Consider the following 17219-nt stretch of genomic DNA (forward strand, 5'->3'; position numbering starts at 1 on the left):
CTTTTCTTAATGTCAGCCTCTGTTATTTTAAGCATGACACACAGTTCATTCAGACCCTTCTCCGTCCCATGCATATGGTAGTTCGAGATGAAGTTCCCATAGCAGGACGAAAGAGACGAAAGAATGAAATCAGTGGCCAACTCTTGGCCCAGTGGGAAGCCCAGCTTCTCCAACCGTTGAGTGTAACCAACCATCTTGATTACATGTGGTCCTACTGCTGCGCCTTCTGCTAGCTTCCTCTCCACAAAGGCCTCAGACACATTGAACCTTTCAGTCCTGGCCTGTGTTTGGAACATGTCTCTAAGCTCCACGATCATATCGTGCGCCTCATGGTTTGTTTTGAACTACATCTGCAGCTCGGGTTCCATGCAAGCAAGGATAAGGCAGATTACTTCGAGGTCAGCATCACATGCTTTCTTGTAAGCATTCTTAGTAGTAGCATGTGCATCATCAGCAGGTTCTTCTGGTAGTGGGTTGTCTAGAACATCTTCCTTTTTCTCAACCCTGAGAACAATTCTCAGGTTACGGATCGAATCCGAGTAGTTTGTTCCATTCAACTTGTCCTTCTCAAGGACCGAACGCAAAGCAAACGGTGTAGTGCTGCTAGGTGCCATTTAATCTACAACAAAAGTAATGCAAAATACACTAAGACAAACGTATCCATGATAGAGCAAATCACATTAAACTATTTTAACAGAATCTACTCCCACTAAAATCAATATCCCTCTATTGATACTTAGTGATTCAGGATCCACAACTAACAAGTCCACTAGTGAGCTTTAGCATCACCGCTAGCAAACAAGGTAGATCGGTAAGCAACTTCTTGCTAATCATATCACATATGATTCCTGTTGTTGGGTGACATCTCCATGTCTTGGCACCCAACCTTTATGCTCCAAGGTCCTTAACCATTAAGATAACCTTGTTAAGCAAACCAACCCTTATGCGTGTAAGTGTCCGACACAAACCCGTCTAGTCAAGGAAAACTAGTGGCACCCTAATTTCATAGACCCACCACCAATTGTACAAGACATGGGATGGTGCAAGTTTTAGTTGGGAAGACATACTAACTTAAACTTTGTGAGGGATCGTTCTACTTCTAACATCACATCATGCAGGAAGTAAAACATAAAGAATAACATGCACACAATTGTGACACAGTATGGCCTGTTTTCTTATGGTAATTTCCATCTCCACAGAACCTGTTCACCATGGTGATCTCCATCTCCATGTTCCATGTGCGTCATCCTCCTGGTGATGAGTCCTCAAGGAAATAGAACATGCTATGATGCCTAATAGCTGGTAATGAAGATTACATAGTTGCTTGAATCATCATAGATTGGTACGCAGACCATTAAATACATTAAACTGACAACACATATGGCTCCAGCCATGTTGGCGTACGCGCGACACGCAGGTCATGAATGACTAACACACATGCATCACATACACAAAGGGCCATACTGATCACAAGATACATACATCCTGCAAAATAGAGTTAGGCGTTCTAACGTTCCAAACATCAGAGACCCGAAACTCCATCTTCCAAGCTGAATTTGGGAAATCTAATTTTGCCGAAAATGGCAAAGCCATTGAATTTCATGTGTAGCTTTTTCTGTAGATCAATTTTCATCTAAAATTCGTACCAATCCGAGATCGTACCGAAAAGTTACGGCTGTTTTACCGAAGCACACGCACACGGCAAAATTCCGACCCGGCAGTAGATCCATTCTACTATTGCGCATCTCATGCGCCTGGCGTATGAACCTGAATTTCGATTCGACCAATCACATCGATCTTCGCTCGTTGCAACTGGCATTATGTGAATCACTTAACTCTGATGGTGGAAATACGACCGGTAGGAGTATGTCGTTACACAACCATTGCAGCACGATTATGAAACTAGGACATAGATCAAACTGAAAACTCGCATATCTCCATATGCACACATCCCGAATCTAAAACAAAACAGTTACGGCTCTGATACCACTGTAGGGATACGAGGTAGGCTAGGCTAGCGCAAATCAAAATTTTTCTACCGCGTAAACCAGGAAAACTGCCGTATAAGGATCACGGGATTACCACTCGACGTACTGGTGCGGAAGATGTAGAATCGCGTCGGGGCAGCGAAGTCGATCAGCGTAGTCGAACACGTAGTCGATCACGTCGATGTCGAGCAGCTCCTCAGCAACTCGTCCACGTGCAGCAAGATCGTCCTCGTGTTGCGGCTCGTCATCGGCTCGTCGACGGCTCGTCGTGGCTCGTCGGCGGCTCGTCCAAGTGCTGCAGGCGCAACACCTCCAAGGTATCCACACGTGCAAGGAGGAAGCGTCGCAAGCTGGACTGCTAGGTCCGCGAGTTGCAACAGGCAAGGGCGTGGGAGGCGTGGCAGATGTGTTTCGGCCAAAAAGGGATCAAACCCTAGGACGCCCCACCCCTCTATTTATAGAGGTTCCTGATGGGCCTCTGGGTCCGAGGCCCATTAGTACTTCCAAACCTGATCCAACTTGGATCATATCCGAGTTGGGCTTCCAGCCCCTTAAGTGTGTGACCCTATGGGTTCGGATACGTATAGACATGGCCCGAGTACTCCTATTCGGCCCAATAGTCGGTAGCGGCCTTTAGTAAGACGTGCCAACTCCTATATGCACACGAAGATCATATCAGACGAACCGTCACAACATCATGTAGATGCTATTCCCTTTGCCTCACGATATTTGGTCTAGCTCCAAGCCGACCGCTCTTTCTCGATCCTGTGATTTGGAATCCCTTTGTAGGTTAACTCTTAACCGTACGTAGCATGGCCATGTATTTTCGAATCCGATCACTCGAGGGGCCTAGAGATATCACTCTCAATCAGAGAGGGGCAAATCCCATCTTGATTGACCATGTCTCACAGCATGCTTCTTGACAAACCTGAAAGCTACCTTTTTAACTACCCTGTCATGGTGTAGCGTTTGATAGCCCCTAAGTAAGTCAATCCACATCTTGAGTACATGCGACAATCTCAGGTCTAAGGACAAAAGCGTACATATTGTGTAAAGAGAGAACTACTTCTTGTGTTGGATCAGTCCTAGCACATGTCTCCACATGTGCCCACATTATTAGTTTAACATCTCCATGTCCATGACTCGTGAAACATAGTCATCAACTAATACATGTGCTAGTCTAATATTCATGTGTGTCCTCACATGAACTCCGACTAGGGACAACTTTAGAATAACCATAGAAGTAAAGAGTTTCACATACAATTCACATAATTGCAAATCAATTCATGTAGCCTTTAATGGATATTCAAGGAACACAATATAAATCATGGATACAAATGGAATATCATCATCTCTATGATTGCCTCTAGGGCATACCTCCAGCATTTATATCCTAAACTCAAGACTCCTAGTCCCAGTCGATTACGACCCAATACAATATCTGTAACTAAAGAAACAAACTTGTCTAAATAAAACGACTCGTACAAGAGTCGGAAATGAATTTGGCTTCCCTCGACCTACTCTACATCCATTGTCTCGCAATATCTTTGCCGATCAAGACTCTCTTGCCTTTTAACGGTCGAACCCCAATATCTCCGATCGGCTGGAATCCTCTTGCTCTCATCGGTTGGGTCCCCATCACCCTTCATCGGTTGACACCTCCCGTCCTCATCGGCTGGGTCTCCGTCACCTTTCATCAGCTGAACCTTTGTGACTCTATCGGCCGTTTTCACTAGCCGTTGCCCTTCTGTCATGCGGCAGCATCTCTGCTTTATTTTGATGCTAGTTTTGACACATGTCAAAAAATGGTGTCAACACTCCTTTCTCGTGGATGGACGCCAAAGGAATTGTGATGAAAACAGTGTCATGGTACCCTAGACCGATTCCTTTTCCTATTTTTGGATTGAGTTTGCCAAAGGGGGCCAATGCTAGTGTTTTCGTTGACGAGATCGAGAGGCGGGCTGTGGATATTCTAGGGCCCTGTCACGAGAATGAGTTTTTGTCTACTCGTAAGTTTGTTACGCATGGTCTTCGAGTGAACCGTGTTTTTTCGGAGATGGGCATAGAGGTGGAACCTCACGTCAAACCTCGCAAACCCTCTACGCGGATGAGCGAGGCTGGTACGACTGGTTCGGTTGAAATTGGTGGAAATGGGGGGAAGGATAAGAAGAAAAAGAAACCTAATGACTCAGCTTCTTTGTCTGTGGTCGACGTTAGCAAGAAATCCAAGATCTCTAGCCTCGAGGCTCTTAAGAAGAAAAGTTTACTTGGTCAAGGCTCCTCTGCTGATCAGCAGTTGAGCTTTTCCAGCAAAAGGCTCGAGGTTGGCAAAAGCTTTGTGCTTACAAAATGCGAGCTCAAGGCTAAGTCGGATACCACCAGGTCAGAGCTCAAAGCTTCCGGAGCCTTGGCTGGGTTCAAGTTGAAGAAATCTGGAAAGAAAATTGGAGTAGGAATTGTAAGTGTCCTAGATGATGATGATGATGATGATTATGATGATGATGATGCAGAATTTTGAGATGAGGATTTGTCTCTAGCTTCGTCTTTGCACCTCAAGGCTGAGGAAACGTCTCCTCGAAAAGAGTTGTGCCCCGAGGCTGCTATTGCTACCAAGAATGACAAACTTGACCCGGTGCCTGCTGAGTCAGGTAAAAATATCGTCAAATTTTCGCCTAAATTAAGCTTCGTAGATTCCAACGGTGCCTCTATTAATTTTTTATGGAATTCCAAAATACTTTTGGCGCAGCTGGAGAGCCATACAACAAGCTCTCGATGCTTTTGAGAGTGAATCCTGTACCCAAGGGCTCTGCTCTGCCTCAGTTTGTGGTAGATTACAGTAAGGCTTTTGGCACAGAACTTAGGGAAAATTTATTGTCTGTTCATGTGCCTAGGTCAGGTGAGGATGATGATCCTTTCAATCCGCCACTTCTATGGGGATCGAGAGACTCACTTCAGGTTGTAGGTGAAATAGCAAAGGCAACTTTAGGGGTGGCTAAAACTGATATTTCTTCCGAGGTTCCTGAGGAGGGCGAGGTTGCCAAGGAAAAAGAGAAAATTCCTCAAGTTCCTACAAGGGTTAAGCCTTCTGCTCAAGATAATACTCGAGGCAATTCATTTGATCTCGAGGGTTTGTATTTTGATGATGTCTCTTGTTTTGTTTGATTCTTGCTTACTTGCTTATTTATATGATGTTCGATGTTTTGATAGATTACGAGAAGTCTTTACGATGCTACGACCCTATCATTTGGCAAGAATAACAGCTACCCTCAGGTATAAGGTATTGCTTTTGTGACTGTCGAGGTTTTGGTGGTCTAGCAATGCGGTCTTTTTCTTAGTTTTTTTACTTGTTTTTCGTCATTTCTCTTTTTAGGCTGTGATTTCTAACAAGGTTGGCATTGATAGGTTTCAGGAGAAAGAGAAAGCCGCACTTAGCCTCAGCACCAAGATTCTGGAACTCGAGGCTAAGATTGTGAGGTTAAACAAGGAGAACGCGTCTTTAAATGATCTTACGACCTCACTTTCTTAGGAAAACACAGATTTGAAGAAAAATAAGGAATTGCTTGTGAAGACATGTAGTGACCTTGTTCAGAGGGTGGAAAATTTGGAGAAAATTTAACAAGATAATCTTGGTGTTATAGAGAAGTTGCGGAGCACTATAAAAAAGGATTCAACAACTATTTCATCTTTGAAAAAAGCTTGCGCTGAAAAGTATACGATGATCCATACACTTGGCAAGAGCCTCCAGGACCAGAAAATTTTTATTGATGAAGGGGAATAGGTGTTGAAGAGTAGATTTGCATAGGTTCACAATGGATATAAACTTGCTTTGGCAGAGTTTGGTGCAGGAGCCCCTTCCTTTCCCTACAGACAAGGGGCCAAGGAGATGTTTGATTGGATGGACCAAGAGTTTGAGTCCTTTCCCTAGGTCATTGTTGGGGCTAGCAACTACGCGGCCTCTTTTTGCTGTGATGGCATGCTGATAAATTGCTGGAGGGTGATGGTTGTTCTGATTTTTTGAAGTTTGGGGCATGCAGTTATTAGTTTCCTTTAGCCTCGAAGCTTGAGGAACAAGAGATGTCTAAAAATATTAAAATTTTGAAGAAAAATTCCTTGAAACGATTCTGGGCAGCTTCTGGACACGATCATGCAAGGCTAGTTGCTCGTGATCAACTTGCGAAGGTTTGTGTTCTTAACTCTTGATTGATGTTTGTACCTTTTCTAGTTGTTTTCTTACTGGTATTTTTTTGATCAGGCCAAGGGTAAGGAATCGAGGGACGAAGGTGAAGCTGGTGGTTCTGGGCAGCACGAGGCGTAGGCTCGAGGCTTGATTTAGTTTGATGTGAAGCTTAGGATCAGGAAGTGAGACATTTGCTGGTTGTAATATTTGATGGTTGTAAACATTTGCTGTATTGGATGCCTTTTCGACCATAGCTATTTGAATATAGTTGTTAATTGTGGTGTTTGTCATCTCTCGTGCTTTTTGTTCATGCACTACTTCTCACGAATCCTTTTTTCTTCAAGGGTGTTTTATGTTTGGCTACTGTGCCAAATGTGTTGCCTGAGGCTTCGAGCCCCTTGGCCCTTAGAGCCACGAGGTTTCGAGGTTCGACCCTTGGTTATGCAATAGAAATTCGTTTTGGACTTGTAACAAAACTCGCAGCAAAAAGGAATAAATACTGTTTTTCTTTTTGGAAAAATGTCACCCCCCCCCCATATTTCTTTTTGCGAAGGTTTTGTTCATGTTGCTAAAGATTTGTGATGCATGTGCAATCATTCGTTAGTCTTGAGGGGGTTATTGATCCATTGCCTTAGTGTATTTTCACACAAACGGATGAAGAGCTTTTTTGTAAAAAATGTCAAACCCCCTCCCCTCTTCCATTCCTTTGTGTGAAATGCGTTGGTTGGTGCCTTTTTTTATTAGAGACTATGTTATCACTTCTACTAAAGTTTGCGTATTTGAGTATTCTAAAGATAAGTTGACAAAACTTATTTTCGAGTTTTGTTGACTTAATAATTTAATGTAAAGTTGGGTCGAAATCGCAACTCTTGGTTGCTTCGACCGCAAAGCTTGTAAATCTGCGAGGTTAGGTGGAATTTTTTATGAAAGCCGATTATTTAAAATTTGTAAACCTGCGAGGTTGGATAGAATTTTTTATGAAAGCTGATCATTTAAAACTTGTAAACCTACAAGGTTGGATAAAAGTTCTTCATCACATAGGAGTGTGAGGCTCGGATGCGCAGAAACGCAAGTTTTCAAGGTGTTTAAAGATTAAAACTGGTGTTGCAACTTGTTGTTGCTTCTACCCCATGCTTGTGTAGAAACACAAGTTTTTTGTCACACAGAAATGCGAGGTCTGGCAACTTGTTGTTGCTTTAGGTTGGATTTTGCGTAGAAACGCAAGTCCTTCTTGCGTAGAAATGCAAGTTTTTCGTCGCATAGAATTGTGAGGTTTTGTAACTTGTTGTTGCTTTTTTGCTGGATCTTTGCACAGAAATGCAAATCATCCTTTCGTAGAAACATGATAAAGGGGGAATTGTACTTCATTAGAATCTAAAGGGTTTACATGGATCCGCCTCGTTAAAAACCTTGCCTCTAGTGTGGATCCCCCCTAGCAAGTAAAAGAGTACGATTCGTTTGCAGAAAAGTAAATACGATAAAGTAAATTTTGTGCCCTTGACATTGTTTATAGATTCACAAGTTGAAGGCTTTTGTAAGTGTAGTGACTATGGGTAATATTTGCACAAGTTGTCCACATTCCAAGGGTGTGGCAACTCTACTCCAAGCTGATCTGCGAGGTAGAAGGATCCTAGCCTATTGCTTCGAGTGACAATATATGGCCCTTCCCAAATTTCTTGTAACTTCCAGAGGTTCTCCCAGTTTTTTCTCTTCTTGATAACTAGATCTCCCACCTTGATTTCTTTTTTCACTACCTTCTTGTCCCTCCACTTTTTTTGTTTCTTGTTGGTACTTGTCAAGGTTATCTGTTGCTTGGAGTATATCAAGCTCTATCATGTCTTTATCGAACTTTTCATTGTCTGAGGAAGCCTCGATCTTTAGCACTCTTTAGCTTTCATTCCTGATTTCTTCAGGTGTCATTGCCTCAGAGCCATACAGAAGCCGGAAAGGTGTGAAGCCTGTTGCTCTCAAGGTTGTGGTGTTGTGAGACCATATGACTCTTGGTAGCTCGTCTACCCATTTCCCTTTCTTTTGGTCGTATAAGCATTTTTTGATCAAAAAAAATTATGCCATATGCTCTTTCTATGACTCCATTTGATTGTGGATGATATACTGAGGTAAATTTTACCTTGGTTCCTATACTTGCACAAAACTCCTTGAAATCATTACAATCGAACTGCTTGCCATTGTCTACTATTAGCTCTCTGGGAACCCTGAATCTACAGATGATGTTCTGCCAAAAAAACTTTTGCACAGAGCTCAAGGTTATGTTTGCCAATGGCTTAGCCTCAATCCATTTGGATAAGTAGTCAACTTCCACCATTGCGAACTTGCAGTTGCCTTGAGCAGTTGGTAGTGGTTCCACCAAGTCCATGCACCATCTCTGCAGCGGCCAAGTTGGCGGTATCAGCTGTACTGGTAGTGAAGGTGCTTTTTGCTAATTGGCTACCTTTTGGTAGGCCTTGCAAGTTCTTACTAAGCTTTGAGCATCAAGGATTGCGGTTGGTCAGAAGAAACCTTGCCTTATGGCTTTACCCACAAAGGCTTTGGTTCCGATATGAGAACCACAAAAACCACTATGGATTTCAGTTAGTAATTATTTTCCACTCTCTGAGGTTATGCACCTAAACCAAGGAGCCGATATTCTAGAATTGTACAATTCTCCATCAACTATGGCATAGCCCCTAGCCCTTTGCTTTATTTTGCTTAGTTCAGCCTCGTCATGTGGCTCGAAATGTCCCCTAAGATAAGCCATGATTGGAGCCCTCCAGTCATATCTGGTGGTGTTTATAACCTTCGAGGCTGGCTCTTTTGTTGACTTTGAATGGATGACTTCGTAGAACACATCAGGAGGCATGGGTTGGTTTTGTACTGCTGCTTTTTCTAGTCTGTCTGCTTTATCATTTTCTGCCCTTGGGATGTGCTGTACGGTGAATCCCTTGAAATATTTCTCCATCGATCTTCCTGCGGCTAAGTACTTCACGAGCTCTGGCTCTCTAGCCTCACTATTTTCCTCAATGTGCTCTTGTATTACTTTTGAATCTGATTTTACAATGAATACTCATTGGCCCAAGGCTCTCCTTTTCCTTAGCCCCAAGAGTAATGCTTCATATTCAATAGTGTTGTTGATGGACCTTGCTTCATTTTAAAAATCAAGCCTTGCGGCGTATCTGATTTTCACCCCCAATGGTGAGGTGATTATCGCATACACTCCAGCCCCCTTGTCACACCAGGCCCCATCTCAGTGTATGATCCATGGGACCTCGATCTCAGTTTGGCTGATGCATGGAGATGTCCAATCTACTATGAAATCAGCTAAAACCTGAGATTTGATTGCACTTCTTTTTTGAAGTCCACCACGTACTCAGATAGCTCTGATGCCCATTTTATTCTTCCTGAGGCTTCCCTGTTTGTGAAAAGGCTATGAAGCAGTTGGTTGGTGACCACTACTATTCTGTGACCCTCAAAGTAATGCCTTACCTTGCGTGCTTCCATGATTACGGCATAGGTGATTTTTTCTAACTCTGAATAAAACAGCTTTGATGCGAAATATGCTAGCGTTTGTTTTGACTTGCCTTCAATCTCTCTTTCTTGCACCAAGGCGGCATTGACTGAGGAGTTTGAGGCTGACAAGTACAGCAGCAAGGGTGACCTTGGCTCGGGCGGGCACAACTTTGTCATATTTGTTAGGTTGTCTTTTAGTTCTGCGAAGGCTTTGCTCTGTTGTTCCCCCACTCAAATTTCTTGGAGCTTCGCAACACATGGAAAAAAGGTAGGCTTCATTCCACAACTCTTGGGATGAATCTGTTGAGAGCTGTTATTCTTCCTGTTAACTTTTGCATATCTTTTACTGAAATTGGTTCTTTCATGTCAATGAGGGCTTGAATTTTATCTGGATTGGCCTCGATGCCTTTTGTTGAGACCAAGCATCCCAGGACCTTACTGTTGACACTGGATTTTGGATGATTTTCCAATAAATTTCAGAATAAGGAAAATAATGGATTCACACTGCATGGCGAAGGAAATATAGCATGATCATGTCTAGTTCCGATGCGAGGCGTGCGTACAAGGAAGCCCAACGTGTTTCGGCCAGGAGGAGTTCGTGACGTCTACATGAAGGAAGCAATGGTATATAGAGCAAATCACATAAGATTTCCATTATCTGGAGTGATTAGCAAAGTGGCCAAAATATTGTATTATTTCTTTTGGGTCTTGTACGTGATAATTTGTTATTATACGTATGGCTAGGAGGCAGGATATGGAATGATAATTATGGTAACTAAATTAAGTTAGTCATATTCGATTTAACCCTAGAGTCTTGCCTTGTACAAAAAGTCCATTGCACCCTATAAATATAAAGAGTCGTGACTCATTGTAAAGCTTGCTGGTTACTGCACCAAGTTTTGGTGTCCACACTTACCTCGTTGAATTCCAAATACACATTTTTCTGGATTCAGCTTTAAGTTTGCTCCCCTCAGATTGGCAAAAGTTTCCGCGAGGTCATGAATATGACCTTCTCGTTTGTCACTTTTACAACAATATCATCCACGTAGGCTAGGATGTTTCTTCGAAGTTGCTTACTCAAGACTATTGCTATCATTCTTGAGAAAGTTTGCCCCGCATTCTTGAGCCCCTCAGGCATTCTTACAAAGTAGTATGTCCCAAATAGAGTTATGAAACTTGTCTTTTCCTCATCTTCTTTTTTCATTCGTACCTGGTGATAACCTGAGAACATGTCTGGTAGTGACAACATTTCACTATTTGCAGCATCATCTACCACTTTATCAACCTTTTCTAGCGGGAAGTCATATTTTGGGCAAGCCTTGTTTAGATCAGTGAAATCTATACACATTCTCCATTTGTCGTTCATCTTCTTGACTGGGACTGTGTTTGCTAGACATTCGAGGTACATAACCGTGCGTATTACATTGGCATCAGCTAGCCTTTGAACCTCTGCTTTGATATCTCGTATCTTGTCCTCTAATATTTTTCGAAGCTTTTTCTTTTTGAGTCCTACGCCTTTGTTTATTTCTAGCTTGTGTTCTATTATATCCCTATCAATCCCTTGCAGGTCACTTGTGGACCATGCGAAGACATCCTTGTTTTTGTTCAGGAACTCAATTAACCACTTTTCTTTGTCAGCCACGAGGTTAGCCCCGATTGTTACAACTCTGTCTAGAATGCAGTCATCTAGCAACACCCTTCTGATTTCGCCGTCGACGCTCATTTTCACCTTTTCTTTGCCTCTTTTAGGTTTGATGTATGGTTTTTTCTTTTCTGATGGCTCAACCTCCTCGGGGCTTGCTAGGTGGTGTACATTTTTCTAGCCTGGGGTTGCACCTTTTTCAATGTTCCTGGCTGTTTACTGATCGCCATAGACTGTGATGACTCCTTTCATGGCTGGGATTTTCATACACAATAAAAGCTGCCTTATAACTGCATCAAACTTGTTAATGAATCCTCTGCCAAAGATAGCGAAGTATGGATAGTACATCTCCACAACGTTGAACATTATGCATTTCGTTCTGGCGTTGTCTAAGTTTCCAAATGATACTGGCAATGCTATTTTTCCCAAGGCTCGTACTGGCTTTCCACCAAAGCCAAGCAGTGGCACTTCTGCCGGTCGTTGCAGGTGAGGAACGATTTTCATTTCCCTAAATGTGCTTGCAAAAATGATATCCGCTGAGCTTCCATTATCGACTAGCAGTTTTTTGATTTTCCATCCGGCAACGATAGCCTCGATCACCATCACATCATTATGCGAGGATGTTTTAATTTAAAATCTTCTTCCGTGAAGTAGATGGGCATGTGTGCCTATTCTAGCTTGGCTGTGGCCCGACAGGGATGATGGAATGGACTTGTCTGAAGTAATTTTGCCTTTGTCTTTTGTTCTCAAACTCTAGAGAGGATCCACCTGCTATTAGCATGATCATGCCGTAGGTGGGCAAGGCGTTTGAATTGGTTTTCGGATTTATGAGTTCTTGCAAGGATCCTTCCGATATTGGTAGCCGTAGGTGGGTAGGGCTTTGGGGTTGTTGTTTTGGGTATTGTTAGGCTCAGCTTTAGGTATTTGATTGGGTAGATTTGGTAGGGGCAGTGGTATCTCGTGTAGAGGCTGGAAAGGTGCGTAGTTTGCAGTTTGCGAGGCTTGCTGACTTTGAGGTTGATACTATGGTGAAGGTTGCCACATCATGGTGGGTTGGTAGTTGAAGGAAGGATTGGTAAAGGAGTTTGCGAGGTTAGTATTTGGGTTTGCTTGTGGATAAACTTGGAAGTATGGCTGTTGTGGCCAAAAAGAGGTGTAGTGGATGGTTTTTGGTGCTACGGCTACTCTTTTTTCTTCAGCTATTCTTTCGAAGGTCTTTTTCATTTCTTGGCAAAAGTTGGTCACATGATCTAGTTGCTTGCCATGAAATGTGCAATAGAACATTTGAGGTTGATTATTTTGATTGTGCAGCCTCTGAGGTCCTCTGCCTCGGCCTCTCCCTCTTCCGGAATGATCGCCTCTTTGCCCGTTGCCATAGTTTGTTTGCTGTTGTTGTTGGGGCTGCCTACTATGATCTTGATTTTGCTGTTGTGAGGATTGAGCACCCTCGATTGGTAGCACGTGCTGAGCTGGCTATGGCTGCTAGTATTGTGGAAAATTGTATTTCAAGGCTTGCCAATTTTGGTCTTTTTGATCTTGCCTTTGGCGGTTTCTTTCCATTACTCTTTTTCTGTGATCCTCATCTGACCTGCAGTACTTTTCCAGCTCTGCGAACAAAGCTTCCATGGTTTTTGGCTTTCCACTTGTTATGTGCGAAGCTGTTGAGCTTGGTGTTAGCCCTCTGATGAAGGCTGTTATGGCTACGCTTTCGTCCACATCTAGAGTTTGTGACTTCAATTGCACAAATCTTCTAACATAATTGGCCAGAGGTTCTTTGTCTTTTTGGATGCAATGGAACAAGTCGCTCCGGTCTAATGTTGTACTGGAAGCCTTGGAAGTTTTGTATTAGCTTTGTCTCGAGATCTGTCCAACTGTATATTGACTATGGTAGGAGTAGCGAGTACCAGTTCAGTGCTGCTCCTTCGCCTGCTATGATTAGGGCCTTGCCTAAAACCACATCATCTCCTCCGGCCGATGCTACTGCAGTTTTGTTACTCATGAGGAACCAGCGAGGGTCATTTTGCCTATGATCGCCTTGTAAGTTGTAGGCCATGGAGTCGTTTGCAAGTCCAAGAACAATGGAGAGTTTTGGTCAACTGTTACATAAGCGCTTGTCATCATTGGGTGTTGTGCCCAGCAAGATTAGGATTTGCCTGTGGGATAGATGCATCGTTTATGACATGTTGCTGTCTCGAAGGTGGTGGTTGTGGGGGCATGTTTTGCAAGTATTGTACTTCATCCAATTCTTGATTTAGTTTTGGCATGTTTTGCAAGTATTGTTTTTCTTGATTTAGTTTTGCTATTTTCCTGGCCGCTAGTCGTTGTGCTTCCAATTCTTGAGCAAATCTTTCTTTTTCTTTTTTCAAGGTTTCGAGCTGCTTTAATACCGAGGCCAATTCTTTTTTCTGCTCCAAGTAAATCGTTTACTGTGCTTGTTTATGGTTATGTTTGGTTTGTTGTCTCTACCTCGGCTCTTTTTTTCTCACTTCTTGTTCGTAAGTTAGCCTCGACTCTTTTTAATCTCTCAAGGGTGTATGTGTCATCTTGATCAATAGGGACAAGTCCTCTCTCTTGCTCTCCTTTGCCCTCGGTGGTTTCCTGCAGTGTGATCTTCTTTTTCTTTGGTTGTAGCATCGTGGGTTGTGTTGTGGCTGAGAACACGGTGGGCGTCCTATTGGTCTCAAAGAAAATTTGATACCAAATAGATTTGTGGATAAAAAAATAAAACACTTGGAGGTTTTGGAAAACAATGGATCCCACCTTGCAACGGGGTAGGGCTCCCCTTTTATAGTGACCCATGAGCCACTTTACATTCCGAAAATGTCCTTCCTCAACCACTACATTCCTAGGATATGCCGTATATAAAGGTCATTGGGGGTAACATGTACAAATTGAATTCCTCCACGTGGTCACATTTCTCACACCTCCATCCTTCCAACCTTGGGACTTCACCTTCACGCTAGATCGATCCTCCAGCCTTATGTCTTTACCCTCAGCCCGAGATAGTTGTCCAACCTTGTGGCGCCTGGTTCATTATGCTGCTCCGAGAACTTATAACCTCGCGAAGTCTCCCTTCAGGTTCCGATCCTAAGTAAAGAGTAAAAAGGTGAAAGCTCGGTGTTCGGGATTGACTTCGAACACTCGAGGGTCAGCTCAGTTGGAGTTTAGTCATCAGCTATTAGTTGCCAACTTTGAGTCTCTCTTGTAACAAAAGAAGATTCAAGGGTACGAGTTTTACTACTAAAATAGTTTCCACAGGAACTTCCGAGGTTAGCAAGTTTTATTCCTTGGTCCATAACTTGCGAGGTTAGAGAGTTTTTGCCCACGAATGGCGCTGGAGGGTGATTAGTTCTTTTACCTATCCCAACAAAGAGGCGGGGGTAGAGGTGACGACGGTGCGGTCTAGGCAGCGGGCGGGCATACGAAGGCCGGGATGCAGGGTGACGGTGGCGTGTGCGAGGCGGCGTGGGTGGGTGGGCGAGATGGAGGCGCTGGACGACGGCAGCGTGGAAGGGTGAGGCGACTGGTGCGGGTAGCAAAACGAGGAGTAGAACATGCGAAGGGCATGTGTTTGACAGAGGAAGAAAGGAGTGGGCGAGCTAGAGACTTGATAAGAAAGAGAGACCGAACAAGGAAGGGAAAAAGGGAAACGAGAGGAGAAGCGTACAAATTATTGGATATGATTATATTATTTAATCCTTTTATTCATATGAATTTACATTATAAATTGAAGGAAAAAGTAAAGGTGAATTGGACATTTGATCTATTAATCTATTCATCAAAAAAATAGGAAAAGTTGTTCTACCAAACGCTTTCCAAAAATGACTTTAGCTCCTGCAAAGAAGTCGCTTCACTAGAGAAGCCGCAGCCAAAGCTGTCTTGTCAATAGTCAGAGCCCTGCCAAACAGACCCAGATAGAATGGGAATTAAAGAAAGACAAGAAGAAAAAGAAATAGGATGAAAAAATAGAAAAAGAATAAAGGTATTATGGACATTTCCTCTTTTGCATCCATTTGAAGCTACCTCCATTATAATTGTTCCGTAAAATAGTTCTCGCAAATTTACGGTTCAAGTAAAAGATAGTAACTTATTAGTTATAAGAATATGAATAAAATATGTGTGTCAAAATATAGGATTGCAAATAAGAGTTGACTGAAGTATATAGAGAATGAGAGAAGTAAGACACTAGTAGAGAACTGCCATCCAACCCATTTTGTCTCGGTTAACATTGGACCTGGCGCTAAAGTGGCTTTAGTCCCGGGTTAAAAATGAGGCACCGAAAGGACACCGACGGGAGGGGTTTTAGTCCCGGTTGTAAAAATCTGGCACCGACGCCACCCTCCTTTTTGTCCCGGTTGGAAATTCTAACCGGGATAAAAGATTTAGTCATAGTTGGAATTACCAACCGGGACAAAAGGGGACATCACGCGGCTCGAGGCAGCGCTCTCCATCCGCTTCGTCTAGGCTCTCCTCTCCACTTATCTCCTCATCCTCATCCTCATCCTCCTCCCTTCTTTTCCTCTCCTCATCCTCCTCCCTCTCCTCATCACTGGCGCCACCCGTTCCCCTCCTCCCCCTCTCGACACCACTGCCACCCCCTCCTCCTCTGCTCGCCCCTCACTGGCAGTGAGGAGCGGCAGCGGGGCGAGGGCAGGGCAGCGACCGAGCGGCGGCGGGCGAGCGGCCGGCGGGTGTGGGCGAGCAGCACGGCGGGCGGAGGCGGCGAGCGGGCGGGCGGAGGCGGTGAGCGGGCGGGCGGAGGCGGCGAGCGGGCGGGCGGCGGGTGGGGGCGGCGAGCGGGCGGAGCAGGGCGGGGCGGCGGCCGGTTGGAGTGGGGTGGCGGTCGGCCGGCCGGCGGGCGTGGGGCGGCTTTTTTTATTTTTTTTTCAAAAATTTTAGTCCCGGTTGCTAACACCAAACGAGACTAAAGGGGGTTAGACCCGGGACTAAAGAAACTTCCTTTTATCTCGTAAAATTAATGCCGGTTAGGCATTGGAGATATACGGTCCTTCCCAACCAGAATTAATGTTCAGTTTCTACGAGTGAGAATTCGTAACATGTACGAGGAATAGAAGCTTAGGTTTGAGTGTTCGGTTGCAATGTGCGGAGAAGTCGTGTTTGGTTCACACTATGGTACTTCAAATACCATATTTTTTCATGCTCGGTGTATTGCCTTAAAAACTTTTTCTGGCAACGATGTGATATACTCATATACGTTGCATCTTAATATTGTATTTTATAAATTCTTCCGTAATCCATAAATTATAGATACCACGGATTAGTATCCCGCGTGCTGGTATCATTTTTTGTCTTCTTTTTCTAGATAACAAATAATATTGGATTATGATTCTTTTTACTATTGCAGAACTCTTTGGTTAAAATTTATATCAGAGAATTCAAGAAAAAATACGCCGATAGGCGGTCATTGATGGTTCTCATTATCATATGATTTCATGAAACTTCCTTGTACATCTATGTTAAAGTTAAATGTTTTGTAAAATAAATTTATGTTAAACTTAAGTGAGTTCAATTCACAGTGCTTGTCAATCCAATGTATATATGATTATATTGTTAAGGCAACTAGGGCCTGGTTTGGTTCTATTTGCTTATTTTTAAGCAAGTGTCACATCAATGTTTAGATACTAATTAGGAGTATTAAATGTACATTGGATTGACAAGCACTGTGAATTGAACTCACTTAAGTTTAACATAAATTTATTTTACAAAACATTTAACTTTAACATAGATGTACAAGGAAGTTTCATGAAATCATATGATAATGAGAACCATCAATGACCGCCTATCGGCGTATTTTTTCCTGAAATTATCTGATATAAATTTTACCCAAAGAGTCTGCAATATAAAAAGAATCATAATCCAATATTTATTTGTATCTAGAAAAGAGACA

The sequence above is a fragment of the Setaria italica genome, chromosome III (genome assembly GCF_000263155.2).
Source record: "Setaria italica strain Yugu1 chromosome III, Setaria_italica_v2.0, whole genome shotgun sequence".
Taxonomy (NCBI): Eukaryota; Viridiplantae; Streptophyta; class Magnoliopsida; order Poales; family Poaceae; genus Setaria; species Setaria italica.